This window comes from Mauremys reevesii, linkage group 9, assembly GCF_016161935.1.
Source record: "Mauremys reevesii isolate NIE-2019 linkage group 9, ASM1616193v1, whole genome shotgun sequence".
In the NCBI taxonomy this organism is placed as follows: Eukaryota; Metazoa; Chordata; order Testudines; family Geoemydidae; genus Mauremys; species Mauremys reevesii.
Genome location: NC_052631.1, coordinates 85,763,317 through 85,781,472, shown reverse-complemented (window position 1 = coordinate 85,781,472; position 18,156 = coordinate 85,763,317). Strand labels below are relative to the sequence as shown.

The 18,156-nt window shown below is 43.4% G+C and overlaps 1 protein-coding gene across 2 annotated transcripts in view; it reads right to left on the bottom strand.

The window, feature by feature from the left end:
• CHRDL1 (chordin like 1) overlaps positions 1–931 on the bottom strand; it is a 59,704-nt gene extending 58,773 nt beyond the window's left edge. The window contains exon 1 of one of the 2 annotated variants that reach the window (XM_039489980.1): positions 370–931. The gene's annotated coding sequence lies outside the window, so the exon portion shown is untranslated. The remainder of the gene's footprint in view (positions 1–369) is intronic. The other variant, XM_039489981.1, reaches the window with a different exon arrangement.
• Between the last annotated feature and the right edge of the window lie 17,225 nt (positions 932–18,156).

The window sequence follows — 18,156 nt, the reverse complement described above, 5'->3', positions numbered from 1 at the left end:
AAAAGCAGGACGAAAGTTTAGTTCAAGGACTAACTTTAGCGGGGTCGCCTGGGGCAGAGAGGGGAGACGTTTGCCGACTCCTCTAGCCGCTGAGCCCCATCCAGCCCTGCTCAGGGACACGGACAAGCCAGCCCTATGTGTCGGGGGGGGGGGGGGGAAGGGAGAAAGCGAAGGGCATGTCACCTCCGGGAGACCTGGGAGCCAGTCCCCGGCCAAGTGGCGAGCGAGCATCAGCAGGTGGGGGGATGGCAAACGGGCCCTGTTAGGCGTGTCTGTCTATGCCACAGCTCCCTGCCCTCTCTCGGTCCTGCCTAAACACCCCCTTGGTCCCTGGCCGGCGGCGGGCGGAGGGGAGAGACGGGAACAAACCTGCTGAGAAGGCAGAAGCTGGCGGGCGGGTCAGTTTCAGCAGCAGCCGCCGCTGGAGACTCGAGTGGCTCCCCTGGAAACAGGCGAGGGGCTTTGGCTGGGCTGGCGGGGGCGGAGAGGCAGGGATCTCACCCCCCGTGACTCAGTCACAGTCCCGGTGCCATCGCCTCCCCCCCCCCCCTCGGCAAAGCCCACTTGGGATTCAGCCTCTTCCTTCACTCCAGGAGCCGGGACGCTGGGGCTTGCTGGGTCCTATCACCCCCGCCCCCCAAATGAGCCGGGCTGGGGGGGGAGGTCAAGCCGGGAGCTGATGGAGAGTCCAGGGGTCTGACGTTGCCCTGCCGAGGGGGGAGAGAGACGAGGAGCCTCTGCCACCTACTTTCCTCGTCTTGCAGCTGCTCTGCCAAGGGCCGAAAGCCGGGAGCCCGGTGAGCTGGAGCTGGACCCAGCGCCTCGGAGGATGCTCTTAAATGACCCCCGCAGAGCCGCCGGCAGCGGGGCTGCTGCCTGCAGGAGCAGGAATGTAGCCAGAGCCCCGGAGATCCGCCTTCCTCTCCTTGCTCCGCGCCCCCCTCGCTTCTGCCTGGCACACAAGCGGTGATTGACAAAAGTTTGGGGTGGAGTTTGTTTGATTTTAGGTGGGGGTGGGGGCGGGGCTGTCTAAGGGAGGCAGGAAAGTCAGTGCGTTAGGAAAACGAGCTCTTTCCATGGCAGGGATCTTAGAGCCTCTCCCCTCCCTCCCTCTGTGCAAGGAAGCTTCAAAAGATCCTCTCTACTCAAGCAAGCTTCACCCTGAGCTTAAAGGGGCCGCTCGCCCAGATCCTGGGACTCGTTGCCCCTTGCAGGGGTCGGTGAGCCACAGGATACTTCATTTCCAGAAAAAAAAAAAGAAAAAAAAGCCATTCTGCCTATCTTTAGGCAGCAACTGGCAATGGTCAACGTTTAATAGAAACCTATTAAATGTCTATAGAAATTACTCTATACACTTAGATTTAATAGCCAGTGAGATCCTGTCTATAGGGGCTGGCGGGGGGGTTGTAATCATACAGAATTCTATCACAGCACTAGACTTCACTAATACATTCTACGGGATGGTTTAAAAATTAAAAACCATAGCAAGGTCCCCATTTTCTAACAAATTGTATAGGGCTTCCCCATAAGGCAAAGAGTTCAGTTCTGCTCAGTTTTCTTAGAGACAGAAATATAAACCAAGCTGGCGCTGTACCAGGCTTTCCACACACACAGAGCGCAGATCGTTGCTGGACTGATTAAGTTATTGTTTGTTGGGATTTGTCAGGCACCCTTTTCTGATACTCATGGCCTGGTCTGGTTTATTGTGTTAGAAGGTTTCAAGGTCATAATGAAAATCTGTTGGAACTAAATTAAACCCATGACTCATGACATTACATGGTTGGTCAAACATTCTTGTTCGTCTTGTTGTAGCCCCTTTAACTAATAAGAAGAGATCAGCAAACCCTTGACAAATGATCTGAGAGAAAGAGTGAGGTATGAAAAGACATCATGTAGGGAAACAAATTACAGCCTATTTCCCCTTAGTTTTGTATAAGGGTATTTGGGAGCTTAATACTGCTGAGAGGTCACAAGTCTCCTTGGACTTTAGTAAATCCCATAAAATTGAAAACTGAGTGCAACTTTTATTCCATCTATTGTAATACTAGACTAGATAGAACACTAGACATAGAGTTTATGGAACAATCCTGCATTAGCAGAGGGATGGATTAGATACCTCATGGCTGTTTTCCAGTTCAATAAGTAACTAGGGCTGTGTACTAATATGATTTTACAACTCTTAGCATAAACCCCCCATGCTCTGAAGCTAAACATTCTGAAAAGATTTTAGTGTGCAAACACATCCCTCCCCCTTGCCCCCTGTTACATCTCTTTCCATCTAGATTTTGGGTGTAAAAATGTATTGACTTCACACACATATTCCTATAGGAATAAAATTGCATTGATTACGAGGAAATCATAGTAATGAAGGTGGAAGCCACTGCCGCAGAATGACGGCCAGCACTTCTCTTGGATTGGGTGAGTTACAGGCAGAGGAAGAAATGTGCTTGTGGAGAAAGACAAATGCCAGGATTCTATCAGGAACATGATCTTAAATCTCATGGGTGAGCAGGGAATCCTACTAATTTAGGCCCTGATCCTGCAAAGACTTATTAATAGAACTACTCATGTTGGCTAAACTTAAGCATGTGCATAAATCATTGAAAGATTGGCGCCTAAAGTTCTGAGATAAAGGTGTGCAACACCTAAGGGGTTTGGGCCTTGGAATATTTTGCCTGGTCTGGTAGCATGGCTCTGGCCTATAAGACAGGTTTAATGTGGTGGGTGAACAACTCCCTTGTATGCACTCAGGCCCCAGCTTCTGAGCCAACCACCTATGACCTCTGAGAACTTAACTCAGAGCTTGATCCAAAGTCTAGTTAAATTAACTAAAATCTTCCATTGACTTCAGTGAGTATTGGACAGAGCCTTCCCAGGGGATACCCTACCCTCTGTTTGCCAGAAGCTGGGAATGAGCAACAGGGGATGGATCACTTGATGATTACCTGTTCTGTTCCTTCCCTCTGGGGCACCTGGCACTGGCCACTGACAGAAGACAGGATCTTAGGCTAGATGGACCCATAGTCTGACCCAGTAGGGTCATTCTTATATTATTGGCAAGTGGGGAGCCAGTCAGATGTGTGGCCACTTGCAAATCTTACTGCCTTCCCATTTCAGATGATGTGGCCTTAATCTCACAAGCTAAGCAGGAACAGACCTGGAGACCTCCAGGAAATGTAGCAGACACAGGCATAACAAGGTCCAATGGTTAGACACTGAAGCCAGATACATTCAAGTGAAATAAAGAGTGAATTGTTAAGTGAGGATAATTAACACTGGAAAAGCCTAACAAGAGACATGGTGGATTCTCCATCACTTGGTCTTTAAATCAAGATTGGATTCCTTTCTGAGAGAGATGCTCTAGTTAAACCAGAGATTGTTGGCTTCGTTTTGATGCAGGAATAACAGACTGAAGTTTCATGGCATGTGTTATGCAGGAGGTCAGGCTAGATGGTCATCATGATTCCTTCTGTCCTTATTATCTGTGAAAAAAAACCCATGGTGCTGTGGGAAGTGGTATTGGTGTCAGTTTTCCCTCTGAGTCAGAACTGAACCATTTCCCTGAATGGCATCAGGAGGAGCTATGCTGCTAGGGTACCATCTTTCAGATGAGATATTAAAGGTTTCCTGATCAGTGGTGGTGATTAAAGATCCCCAGGCATTTCTTTGGAAGAGCAGGGGCAAGTGACATGGTGTCCTGGCTGGATTTCAGTAGAATATTGTTTAGCTTATCTTCCTGAATTCCCATATTGCTACAGTTGGATAAGGAATTCTTTCCCATGCCAGGTCTCTCCACTGTTCTGTTACCGAAGCTGTTCTATTTTGAAGCTGTGTTCTGCCACAGAATTAGCTGCATTTTGATGCTGGATTAATTTACCTTTATATATAATATGTCTGTATGGTGGGATTTTCAAAAGTGCCTGAAAGAGTTCGACATCCAGCTCCCATTGACTTTCAGTGGGAGTTAGGTAAGTTTTTGAAGAGGCCTGTCCATAATTTGTAATTTGAAAAAAAGGAACTCTATAGAAATTAATTTAGAGTAAAAATAAAAATGTATTGCTGAGCTTTCTTTTGACTGTGTCTGCAATATCCTTTCCACTAGCTATTCTTATGGAAAAGTCCAATAGAATTTAATAGGCATGAAACTAATAGGATTTCTATAGGTATTACTCTATATAGTGTAATAGCCAGTGAGATTCTTTCAATAGTTTTTGGAACTGTCTTGTAGAATTCTTTAGCAGAGATGGAATTCTTTATTTGGTTCTAGTGAATAGTTCAAGAAAGTCTATGCCAAAGTCAGTATTTTCTATTAAATTCCCATTGTGCCCTGTATTGTGCATTGCATCTGATATGGCCCTGTATTAGAGAGTCTGTGAACATTACATATCACATACCTTATGGACTGCAATACTCAGATACAGTGCAAAGCAGAAAGCCTCCTTTGCTCTGGGCCCATGCAGTAGAGTGCAATTGCAGTTCCTGTATTCCCCAAAGCATAGGGATTTAGCACCCCTGGGGCACAGAACACCCCAAAGGAGAGAAGGCGCTGGTCAGGTATTTGTCACCTTACACACTGCCAGCAGAATTGACTGGCTGAACATGCAAAGCGACATGCTCTGGAGTTTTGGGAGGAAGGAATTGTGCTTGAAACAGAATATCTCCCCATGAGCCCCCAGGGATGGGTCTTAAAGCTACAAGGATGCTTTAAAGTTTTAAAAAGCTCAGAGATGAAGCCACATGACTCTCATTAAAGATAATAAAGAACGTGTATAGCTAAAAACCTGTGAAACTGACAGTTAGCGAGCCCATCTCCTCGTGCTGTGGATGCAGCTAAGATGCTTAGCAATACTCAGTTATGTCTAATGTCTCCGTTGTTGTGGTAATAAAAAGAGAACAAGAGAAGCATGCATACACTCAAATATATTGATACACATTTTTGGAGTTTTCTTAATACCAAATATTAACTCAGTCATTTAGATTTAGAGGGATGGTTAGCCTGTGGTCAGGTCTAGGAATCTGCAAAATTATACAAGTGTGAAAGGAAGCTTTTGAATTAGTAAACTCCTATGGGTGGTTTTTTTTTGAAGAAATATTTCTCATGCCTATAACTTGAACTGAGTGTTTTGAAAACTTATTAAATAGAAGATTATTCCCCAGATTTTATAATGCTATTTTTTAGCCGTGAGTGAATTTTTATGGGTACAATCAACTCCTGACATTGGGATTCATAATGGAAACACGAGCTTGGTCGTCTGTCCAGCATTTTTTATGAGCACTATATGCTAAACAGAAAAAGTTTGAGGATGGAACATTATTTTGTGATTACAAAAGAAGATTGGAAATCTGGATTCTTTGCTGTGCTGTTCACTCACTGTGTCTTTGGGCACATCAATCAATACACCACTCTCTGCCTTAGTTACCTGTGTGAAATCCTGGCCACTGGTCGTCAGGGGTAAAACATCAAGAGGTCTAGGATTCCACCCCCAAACTTTATCATTGGTAATTAAAATATTTATCTAAACAGGGCTATTGTGAGTCTTAGCAAATTAACAATTGCAAAATGCTTTGAGATTCTTGGATGAGAGGCACAAAGTGCAAAGTAATTTTAATAAACACAGCATAAAACTTGAAGTCTCAGCTGAGCAGCTTCCCTGTCTTCAGGAAAAAGCATCAGTGTCTGAGAAGTGAGAATGGCTGGAAATATTTTAATATCTCAAAAATGCAAATAGAATATAGTCTGTGACAAGATCAGGCCAGATGGGTACAAAAGAGTGGTCCAAGGTAGATACATTAGCTCCATGTTAAGCAGGTCCCTTTTCCCTGGGTAAGATAACAGGGACTATTCCAGAACACTCAGGAACTTTCTAGAACTAACTAAGGCAGGCAGGCTAATTAGGACACCTGTAGCCAATTGGGAAGTTACTAGAATTAATTAAGGCTAATCAGGACACCTGGTATAAAAAGGCTCTCACTCCAGTTAGTGAGGGGTGTGTAAGGAGTTGGGAGTGAGAGGATGTGCTGCTGGAGGACTGAGGAGTACAAGCGTTAACAGACATCAGGAGGAAGGTCCTGTGGTGAGGACAAAGAAGGTGTTGGGAGGAGGCCATGGGGAAGTAGCCCAGGGAATCGTAGCTGTCATGTAGCTGTTACAGGAGGCACTCTAGACAGCTGCAGTCCACAGGGCCCTGGGCTGGAACCTGGGGTAGAGGGCGGGCCCGGGTTCCCCCCAAAACCTCCCAACTCCTGATCCAACACAGGAAGATCTCTGAGGCTAGCAAAATCTGCCATTAAGCGCAGGACCCACCAAGGTAGAGGAGGAACTTTATCACAATTCCTAAATCAAAAATAAAATTGCACAGATTGGCCTTTACTTAGTGATCGGTGAAACCCTCCAACAGTCATGGAAATATAAAGCAAATTGTGACAAGAAAAAGAGTGCAGGAGAAATGTAAGGATAACTTTAAAAGTCACTACACTGCAAATAATGTTCTGCCAACCAGAACTGTGACCAGTCTTGCACATGAGACGTATACAGGCCATTGGTTGAGAAGGATGAGTGTGAGGAATGCCATCCTGTATATGCCTTGATCGCAAAGTGTTCATCTGCATCTGCCCTCTAATCTAATCTATTTATGACATTTATAAGGTGTCCATCACCATAGTATCCTGGACATAATTATGGGCCTAATCCTACAACCCTTTCTCACAAAAATAATCCCGTATGTTGTCAATGGGACAATTTGTATGAATCAAGATTTCTCATGTGAAACAAGAGCTGCATAAACGGTAGCCTTAGAGTCAAGTGAGCATCAGATCATACCTAGCAGTCCCTGGAAGGCAAAACGCTAATGAGGGCTTTTGCAGTGATATAACCAAATTGAGGAAGGAATTTTAGCTAGCATTTCCAAAAGTGCCTGAGAGAGTTAGGTGTCCTGTTTACATAGAAATTCTGGAAGGATGAGGGTTGAGCCTTGGGACAATTTTAGAATGTCTTGCTTTTTCCCCTCTCAAGTTCATGGCCTTTTCTGAAATTTATACCTGGTCTAATTCTGGACAGGATGTATCTTACTCTCCATACTGCATCTTGCTCTCTGACAGAAATCTTTGATCTCCAATTTATCTTCTTTGGTTGTTTATTCACTGAATTTACTTGTTTAGATACATTTCCCAGTAATGTCAGGATGCTGACTTCTTGTTTCTCTCTAATAATAATAATAATTAATCATAAATATTTTTCATTATTTGTTTAATTTTTGTTGAAAGTTATTGGAAGTTAGGTGCCTAAATCTTAGGCCACTTGAAAATGCTGGTCTGAATCTCCAGTGGATGTCATGTGATGAATGTTTGAATGAGTTAAAATGAACCTTTCCAAGTCACAGTATATGATTCCCATATATATATATATATATATTATAATCAACTGATTTCATGTGGTGTATGGCTCTTGTACACAGAAAATATATACAAAACTATTATACTATGTCTCTAACAGTGCCTGCATAACTAGATTATATTTTCAGAATATACTGTTAAAAGTGGCACAAAATCTTCCTTCAAGGACCATTTAAATTCTGGAATGAGCTTTTATACTGCTTCTTTTCAGTGCTGCTGTCATCTGACTCTGAAAATGGCAAGCTCATGTGAACTCAATAAAAGTTCTTTCTTACGATTGAAATAATGGATTAGATACTCAGCTGGTGTAAATCAGGATTCACTTCGATGGAACTACAGCAATGTTCAGCAGCTGATGATTTGGCCACGTATCTGAATAGCAGTGTGGTGGGGCTCTGAGTGCCCCCTTGCATTGGTGCAGGATGTTGCCTCAATCTTCTGCTGTAGCAGCTCCTGCCAGTGGTCTTCTGTGGCCCAGCCCTCTGGCTAAGTCACCTAAGTTCACATCCCTTCTGGGGTATTGTAAACAAGTTTGAACAAAACTGAATAGTTCTCCTCCCTTCGTGGGCTACTGAAGTCTTTCCTTCTCTACTTACATACTGTATCTTATAGTTTCTCTAGCAGGAGCCTACATTACCCCCCCCGCATGTAATGCCCTCTGGGTCTAGGGCCCAGGCCTGTAGAGCTATTAGGTAGTTAACAGCCCCAGACTGACACCCAGCAGCAACTATTACTAGCTTATGCTCTGCTTCCCATGACCCACTGTGGACACAGACCATAGGAAGTTCTGCCTCAAGAGTTAGACAGGCAGCAGCCCGATGGCTCCTGATTGGCTCCCTGCCCTATATAAACCCAAGGGGCATTCCAGGAAGTGTCCTGGTAACAGTGTTGCTCTCCTATGGGTGCTGTGACTGCTTGTGTTCTTGAACTCTTGGCCTGTTTTGGACTTTGCCTCCTGACTTGAACTCTGACCCTTGGTGTTGACTCTGGCCTGACACTGACTATGAACTCCTTGGCTACTCCTAGCCTCAGGTCTGCCCCTGCTTTGATCCTTGGCCCTGACTGCCCTTGTTAGTATCCTGACCCTGTAGTGGGCTGCTCCTGTAGTCTCTGTGTCCCCTAATCCTGGGCTTCTCTCAGCCGGAGAGACCTGTTTCCTTTGCTATCTTTCCCCCATCAATGGAGTCCCTTTAGTGTACTTACTATTTAACTTGTGCCCACTGGCTGGGGGCCACTTAGCTACTCACCGCCCCAGGTGCAAAACATGACTAATAGATCGCCTTGGCTAGCCTTGCAGGTTAAGAGTGCATAGAATTATGCTATGATATCGAAGTAGTTACGGATTGGGGTCTCTTTGCAGCTGGATAGCCCTATCCAGTTCATCTTTCTAAAGCAACACTGAGTTAGTCAGGAGGACTGAATAGGGCCCTGAATCGCAGTTTAAAGATGCTTTTATAAAACCATGATTATTGCTGCTAATCTTGTCTCTCTGAGCCAAAGTTGACAACACCTCACACTTTATGTAACTCTTGCACAGAGACTTGAGAGAGTTTTTGAAATTGCCAAAATGAGACTTCTCTAAGGAGAACAAAGTCAAATATTTGCTAGCATGGGCCAGGACCTGCTAGGTGCTGAGCATGGAGGCCAGTGGGACTTGAGAGCACGTAGCCCTTCCCTGGCTCATCTTTTCTTCCACGTTAATAACAATATAATATATTTACTCTAGAACAAAGCCTGAGACACCAGACTTCCTACGCAACAGTGTCACCAGTCTCTCTGATTCTGAGCTTGCCCATGTTGGAAAACACCATTGCAATTTTCTTCATAGTCTGTTTAATTCTGGTACCTAAGGTTGCTCACAAAGAGCTAATTTTGGGCCAGCTTATGGAACCGGGTCTCTCTGCCCCTAGGCTATTCCTCTGGCCCAGTTTATAAGGCAGTAAGCATTGATCTGCTTGGCGGAAATCTGTGAACCTTGCAGGCAAACAGAGGTGCAGAAGGGGTAACGTTTTTAGACCATTCTCAAAAAGCTTCACTGAACTTTTCAGCCAAGGATAAGTTGAGTGGAAATTTCCAAGGGGAAACTGGTGAAATTAGAGGCACCCCATTTGAGAACAACTATCTCCAGCGAGAGTTTAAAATAAAGGAGGGTTTTTTTCATCATAAAAAACATTATAAGATATATGGAGAAAATAAACAGCGAAGGACATGGTCACTGGTGGACGGGCTTTTTCAGTATTAATGGAGCCTAGCACAACAAGTGTTTCTTTTATTCTTTCTAGCCCAGCTCCCTCCTTGCAGACTCCTGTGTGAACGTGCAGCAGTTTCCAAACTCAAGGCTGCAAAATTATCAGGCCTGGACCAAAGCCAGTACAAACCAATTTATTGGGGTCCAGCAATTAACTAAAACCTAGAAACCTTGATTAATTGTGGCACTGCTCAGCAGGGAATGTTTGGGGGTAGGGGGGGGGAGGAAATCAGGACTACACTCCATGCAGTGTCTCTGTTCCACATTCCAATTTACACTATATGTGTTAAAAAGTTTCCTCTATGTAACCACCTAGTTAGTATGTCTTACACATCTTATATATAATAGTCAGTCTCACCACAGCTCGTATCCAGATCATTTTGTTGTCATTGAATTAATATCTTTTGGTAACCCCAACAATGGGCTATATTCTTGACAAACTTTATTCACTAAACATTTCTCTGCAGAGTCTTCTTGTTGAACTAGTGCTGCATTGTAATGTTGTGTGAGGAAGACTAAGGGTTGGTGGTTGGTCAGGTTTTGCTAGGTTAGATAAACAGGAAGCCGCATGCACTAAAAACAAATTTATCAAAGCAAATGTGTTGGTCTCAATGAAATCTCTGCAGTCGGCAGAGACAGAAGGGTGCCCAAACAATTGGTCCATTTAGAAGCTGAATTAGAAATCTTCTGTGCAGCATAAGAAGTAATTGTAAGGTATAAATGAGGTGTTAATTGATTTGATTATGGTAGCATCAGCAAATATTGTCCATATCATTGTCATAACATCTTAATTGAGAAACAGAACTCTCAAAATGAGACTTGTATTTACTTTTTAGTAAATAAATTACTTTATACAGTGCAGACATCCAGGAAATAAATATTTAGATTCCTATTCAACTGTATTATATATCAACTTATATATAATACAAAGCACTGAATCTAGCTATTCCCCGCTGTGCCTTTTAAATTAAGACTCTAATGGCTAATGGAGAAAAAAATTGTCCAAGGATATAAAAAATTGTCAAAGTAGTCCTTAAAAAAATAAAAACCCTGCATACAGCATGTTTTAGCTTTTCAACAGTATTTCACATCCTATTCCATATCCAACTGCTGCATTTTCACATTCTCATGTTTAAATAATGCATTACAGACAGTACTAAATCACATTAGGCAATGGTGATAACAGAGCCAATGCACACAGCATCCAGGCAAGTCATATGACTGGGTCTGTAGGGTGATCTGGGACATCCACTGAGGCTGGGAAGGGTTGTCTCCTCCCATTTCAGTGTATCAATTAGGGATTTAATGTATTTTTTTTTAAAAGATACTTGCAGTGGAAGTGGGTTTGTTGGAGGTCATCAAATTGAATCTACAGCCCTTCACAAAGGCTGCCAGAAATGGCTGAGTTGCTAATGTTTAGCTGTGAATACCCAGCAGGAGTTCTCCGCAGGGCTGAATACAGTCAATTGTGGTATTTTTCTAAATATTAGTGACTCAGCTGTCTCTGCTTGTGAAGAGTTGCCAGGGTCACAGATGCAAGCAGACATCTCCTCTTGCTCTCCAATTCCAGGGGATGGGTGAAGGGGGAGGTTTGTAAATATTGCCCTGAAATAAAGAGGAGAGGTGCTGGACCATATTCATTTGAGCTGTTTCTGATGTCCAAAATGGCTGTGTGATACAATCCTATGTCTTTGTGATTCCATGCGCCTGACCTCAGTGAGCTAGACTGCGCTCACAAGTAGCCCCGCTGAAGTCTGTGGTGTGAGTAAGGATTGCACAATGTGGCCCAGGAGGAGCTAGCTAACCATTCTCTCGCTGCGTAGCTCCAAAATAACCCCTTGAAAAATTGTTTGCTTAGTATCATGTCAGGTTCTCATTCCGACCTTTGTTGGTCAGCTTGCTGTTTATGAAAGTGAGGAATAAAGAGCAGTGGTTAAAGCAGACACAGCATAAACAGGTTCTGGACAAGATTCACTACATAGCTCTGCCAGTACACGTCAGTCCCCTGCTATTCCAGTCCTGAGCCCCACACACAGCTTTGCCAAAACATCTCAGTCATCTTAAACTGCAGCATCCATTAAATTGCAATCCCTTGTGTTGTTCTGCTAACATACCTCAGTCCTGCCCTGCAGCAGCCAGCCTGAAGCTGGAGGTAGGGAATCCTTAGGGTCCATCTCAGAGCTGGTAAATGGTTTGGGGTAGTGCTCAGAGGCAGGGTGATTTCCTATTTTATCTTTGCTACATTTTTCTGGCTTTAGGATAACTCTGTGAAGATGGCCATTCCCCACTGATTCTGATTCCATTACGAATATCCTATTCCAGCACTTTTGAGTTTAATGGTAATAGGTATATTTCTCCTTTAAATGGCTTCAGGCCAGCACTCTGACTGCAGTGAGCATGCATTTAGCAAGCTTTTAGCAGTCTGGGAAGGCTTCTCCTGCAAGGTGTGGTGCTCTTCTTCCTCTGGGTTCTTCTCCTCCGTGGTGGGAAACCCCACACTAGGTCTCTGGTCAGCCCTCCTATTCTCTCTCCATCTTGCTGAAGCATATACCACGCTTCCGACATGGTTTGCTGGTCTCAGTGCTTTCCAGGGAACTAACCCCAAAAACAGGAATCAGGACTCATGGTTTTTTTCTCTATTATCTATTGCTCATGGTATGCTTGGGCAAGTCATTGAACCTTTCTGTGCCTCAGTGTTCCCCATTTATAAAATAGGGATAATGCCCACCCCACAGGGATGGTTGGCTTTAATTAGTTAATGTTTGGATGTGCTAAATATTGGATATTTATTTCAATAGAGGCCATAGTCTGGTAGGGTGACAATGAACCCAGTTCAAGAGACCCATGCAAAGCCCTCCAGGCTATTTTAAGCTCAATGAAGATTAGATACCAGGGAGGTGAGCACCTTAGAACTGCTATAGCTGAATCAAGGCCTGCATGGAGGGCATAGGTGTTGCTTACTTATTGTTGGCACTGGGGTGGACTTTGCCCCCAGGGAATGTGTACTGTTAGAATGATTCCTTTGTGAATCTCTCTTGCAAGGTTTTGGTGATGTGGTGATTTTCCAGGCTGGTGTCTCCTTGCAGGGGGATACATGGTTCTAGGGGGTGGAAGCTGTGATTTGATAGGCTGAGGGGGCTGTTGGTTGAGTGGGTTTAGTTTATATTTTCCATCTTATTTTTAACACATTATTACCTGCTTTTCCTTTTATCAGTGAATAATAGTTTTCTCATGACAAACACCTGCCAAATGTAGAAATATTGGAGCTGATTCTCCTTATACCATGTAAATGAGGCAGGATTCAATTTCAGTCAGTGGTCTAAAACTGGTGTGAAATCAGAATCTGGTCCACAGCTTTGGCTGCTGTTTCCAGTAAATTAAAAAAAGAGTAAGGACTGTAGAACTGAGTCCATACATATAAATGTGACAATTTAAACACATCCCTTGTAGGGATGAAGATCTTTCTAGTGCATCAAATATACCTTGTTTTTCCATTGCCACCATAAGCTTTTATGGAGGGATAGCTCAGTGGTTTGAGCATTGGCCTGCTAAATCCAGGGTCATGAGTTCAATCCTTGAGGGGGCCATTTGGGGCAAAAATCTGTCTGGGAATTGGTCCTGCTTTGAGCAGGGAGTTGGACTAGATGACCTCCTGAGGTCCCTTCCAACCCTGGTATTCTATGATAATTTCTGAACAGTATTCTTGGCATTTCCACCATTTGTAATGTCACAACTCTTAATAGCTAAATCCACAATGGTTGATCAGTTAGGACACTTACTGTACTGGAGAGGAGAGGTGAGAACTCACTCCTGGCTCTCACTGGAGAGCTCTAGCCCCTTTTCATTCACAAATATAAATCTCCTATTGTAGACCAAGTATCCCAGGGATGAAATTCACCATGTAAACAGGTGCAAGTCTACTGATATCAGTGGACTTACAGAATATGTCTACACTGCAATAAAAAACATGGCACGGAGTCTTCAAGTCTGGGTCAACTGACTCGGGTTCATGGGGCACAGACTGGGACTAAAAATTGCAAACATTGGGGATTGGGCTGGAGCCTGGGCTCTGAGATCCATTCCCTTCACATTGGGTTTGAGAGCCCAAGCTCTAATGTCTACGCTGAAGTGTTTAGCCCCACAGCCTGAGCCGAGCCAGCCATGGCAGTGCTGTGGGTCTTTTATTGCTGTGTCAACATACCCACAGTCACTGAGGCCATCAATGAATTTGCTCTTTGGTTCTTTTGCTGCAATTTTTTTGACCAGCCAGTCGCGCTAGTAGGAGAAATACTTCAGGATCTATGACCCTAGAACTTAAGTACAGGGAAATTCTTATGTTGCAGCATATGAATCCATTTGCAGCAATAAGACCTAGCTCTTGTATCACTTTTATATCAGTAAATCTCAAGGTGCTTTACAGATGAGGTAAGTTTCATTGTCTCCATTGTATAGAGGGAGAAACTGAGGCACAGAGAAGACAAGTGATTTGCCCAAAGTCACCCAGTAGACCAGGGCAGAATTGAGACTAGAAACCTGTCTTTTGAGTTCCGGTCTAGTGCTCTGTCCATTGGACAGCACTACCTCTAGTTAAGCTCATTCCATTGTTAAGCCCATATTCTGCTCTTAGAGGCATCTATTTTTTTCCAGTTGATTTCACTATGTCACATGCTTCTGAATCTCTTCCACCTGCAATTGTGGGGAGGAAAAGCCACAGGTGAAGCTACAATTTTGTTTGACATCATCAGTCCTGGAGAGATTTTGCCATTGCCCTCCTTAGAGAGGAAATAAGAATCGGATATTTCAAGTATAAAAAAAACAAGCAGGAAAAGTATTTAAAAAGTGATCTGATATAGGAACCAAAATCACTTCTCCATTTTTTTTTCTTTTTCCATTCACCTTCAACATTTACACTAGGGAACTTTATTCCCAGGAAAGGATTAGCCCACAAAAATTCTGAATGCATACATATTGGAGTAATCTTGAATATTAAAAGTGGAGTGATTTGTTTCTTTAATATGGAGGACGGTCCCAATAAAAACACACGTCAGAGGCCAGTATTACAAGATCAAGTCTGCTTTATCTTACAGGGAAATTATGGCAGCAGGATTTTCATTTGTCTACTTTAAAGCTGCACTCCATCCTTTCATGCTAAAATCACAGCTCCTCCAAGGATTATTTGAGAAGGTAGTTTCCCTTGGTTTCTTATTTTCCCCAGTCTTGAACTTGGACTCCTGATCCTAGCTCAGCTCTGGTTATGACTGAGTGCTGGCCATCAATTGAATAACCATGTTTTTACAATCAGATTGGATCCTGCTCTTGTAACTTCGGACTAATTTTGTGATATTGATACTGTAGATCTTAATTAAAATGTCAAGCATTTTATGTCTCGGGTAATGAACATACAGGAACTTCAAGGTTTTGTTCTTATATGGTTAGCCATCCAAAACATTCAGTATGTGTGACTAAAGTCAGTGAGTTGCACCAGATTGAAACATGGCCCTCTCTTTGGGTACGTCTATACTACCAGCTGGATCGGCGGGTAGTAATCGATCTATCGGGGATCGATTTATCGCGTCTCGTCTGGACGCGATAAATCGATCCACGAATTGACGCCCGTACTCCACCTTGGCAGGAGGAGCAAGCAGCGTCGATGGGGGAGCCGTGGCAGTCAACTCGCCCCCGTGAGGACGGCCACGTAAGTCGAACTAAGATACTTCGACGTTGCATATCTTAGATTGATTTCCCCTCCCCCAGTGTAGATGTCCTTTCCCATTTAACAGACACTACCACAATTCTGCACCTGTCTTGCTCCATGTAACCACAAGGACTAATCTATGAGTGGCAGGTAATTCAGGGTCCACATTAGTTGAGTCCTGAGCCACTCATTAGTTGAAGCAGCCAAACCAGCTGAAATGTGTGTGGCTTGTCAGTTAATTACAGGGCAAGGTTAGATGTCAGGGTGGTGAAAATATCTGTCCAGACTGCATGACAGCCTCCTCTGCCATGTTTGGGGGCGAATTACACATCTTTGTTTTGCAAGTATAGATACAGATAGAAACACTCTAATCACTGTTCACCAGACTACATTTGTGGCATCCTTCTGGGCTAATGGCTCAATATGATTTCTTTTTAGTTTGCTAATTGTGTGTGTGCTGGGGTTGTGTGAGGGGTGGGATGCTGGTGATGTTGCACAGGCTCTTGCATTTATTTGTCAAGTTACCAATTTATGTTGCATTTTGGTTTGAGTAAAACTGGTTGCAATTTTTCATGAAAAATTGCATTTGGCAACAATTTTTCACAATTTTTTGTGGGGAAGGGGGTGGAGTGGGAAATCTCTTCTTTTTGTTTGTAAAAAATGTTGTGCCTTGAAGAATGTATATGTATGTTCAACATTATTGAACTAGTTACTATGTTCTTTGAGAAATAAAAATGTAAATAACCATTTGACATTGTTTTTGACTTTTTAAAAATCATGACAAATTTTGAAAAAACTAAAAGTAGGGGCATTTCAAATACTTCAGAACAAACCATTATGAAATTTAAAAAATGTTCACATGTTTGGACCAACTTCAGATTTTATTTAAATTATATTAAGGCACCAAATAACCTTTAAGGAAAGGCCCCTAAAAATCCTCCACTCTGCCTAAGGTCCTTTTGCACTATTAGAGCAGCATAAAGGAATTAAAGAGGCTGGTACGGACTTCTCCCCCCTCCTCCCTGCAGTGCAGAGGCATTCTGGGTTAGTGTAAAGGCAGCTCCTTTCCATCTCTCTATGGCAACTCTGAGGCCCTCAGGAAACAGCTGACCCTGGGATTACCCATAAAAGGGGGTTCCCTACACAAGGAAAGGGGACCAGACTGTATAAATTTTCCTGGAAAACTCTGAAGTGGAGGAGATGATGAACTTGCTACATCCAGACTCATCCCAACCTCCCCTTCCCCCATGTACATTTCCAAAACCTTAGTCCTTCAGGGGGTGTGGAGGAGGAAAGAAACAGTGCTGTGGAGATGCCAGAACCTCACCCCTTCTGTGCAGGAGGGACGGGTGCCATGTAGAAGGTCCTTTATGTGCACAGATCCTTAGGGGATGATCTGTCACATTGTTCTTTACACTTGGCAACCATCTTACTACTGAGTTATGTGGGTCATTGGCATTTTGGGAGCAGTAGCCTAAGAGAAAGGTATGGTCTAGTCAGTGCTTGGAGCATTGGACAGGAGCCAGGTACTCCTGAGTTCTAATTCTAACTGTGATAGCTGGAGAGCTCAGTGGTTTGAGCATTGGCCTACTAAACCCAGGGTTGTGAGGTCAATCCTTTAGGGGTCTGGGGATTGGTCCTGCTTTAAGCAGGGGGTTGGACTAGTCTGAGGTCCCTTCCAACCCTGATATTCTATGATTATGGCCCAGGAAAAGTCACTTGACCCCTCCCAGCTTCCCACCTGTCAAATGAACATACTAAAATATCTACCTCTTGGGAATGTTATGAGGATTAATTAGTAAATGTTTGTAAGTACTTTGGAGATTAAACATGCTCATTACTATTATTAAACCAGTAGATTCACTCTCTCAATCCCACAAAGAACGTGATTCACTTTTCTATATTTCTCTCAAGGTTTGAATTTAAAAAAAAAATCAGTCTCTGAAGATGTGGTTCATCAGCACTGAAATAACCACTCTGAGGTCTTGTTCCTGCATCTGACTAAAACAGGGATTCTCTACGCTCAGAGCTCTATATTCTCTAATAGTCTGCTGTAGAGAAAGACACCTGCTCTATGTCTCACTGCAAAAGCTCCTAGGATACTTCATTATTGTCATAGCAGGTTACTCCAGTTCTAGCCATTTTCTCTACGGAGGGCCTAGTATCTATGGATATTTGGGACATGAAGTAGCCAGAGGAGGAGATAACGTCTTGCTAATTATGGTCTTGAAATAACATACAGATCTTGGGCCTGAATCTGATCTAACATTGGTCTTACGTCAGTAACTCAGCTACCTTCCACAGAGTCTTACTTCTCATTTGCATCAGTCTGAGAATGAGCAAAACCAGACCCTCCTAATGTAAATTCTTGGCCTTCTGTAAATCAGCCACAGGCTTAGAGAGCACTAATCCCACTGTGGTTGCTGGTGGGACTCTTCTTAGAACCTCGGTGATGACAGAAGATGGTTTGAAGGTGCATCAGTTTCTTGTATTAATTTGCTTGGCTGAGAGACAGCAATGAAAGAACAGCAGAGTCCCTCATGGAGGGTTATTTACCAGAATATAATATGACTGAGGGAAATGATCCTTCAAAAACTCCGTCCTGTAAATTAACCACTGTTTGGCACCAGTTTTACTCCAAATGATGTCAGTTGTAAAAGTCCCTTTGATTTAAATGGGAGCAGGATCATTCCATCCAGAAGTTGTTGGGGCTTAATTTTTTTTTGAATTGGTATCTAAATGAAGCAGAAAAGGTTATTGCTCTTTAAATGGGTGAGGGAGATGATAGCTGTTGAATGGGGTTTCATAGCTATGATATATT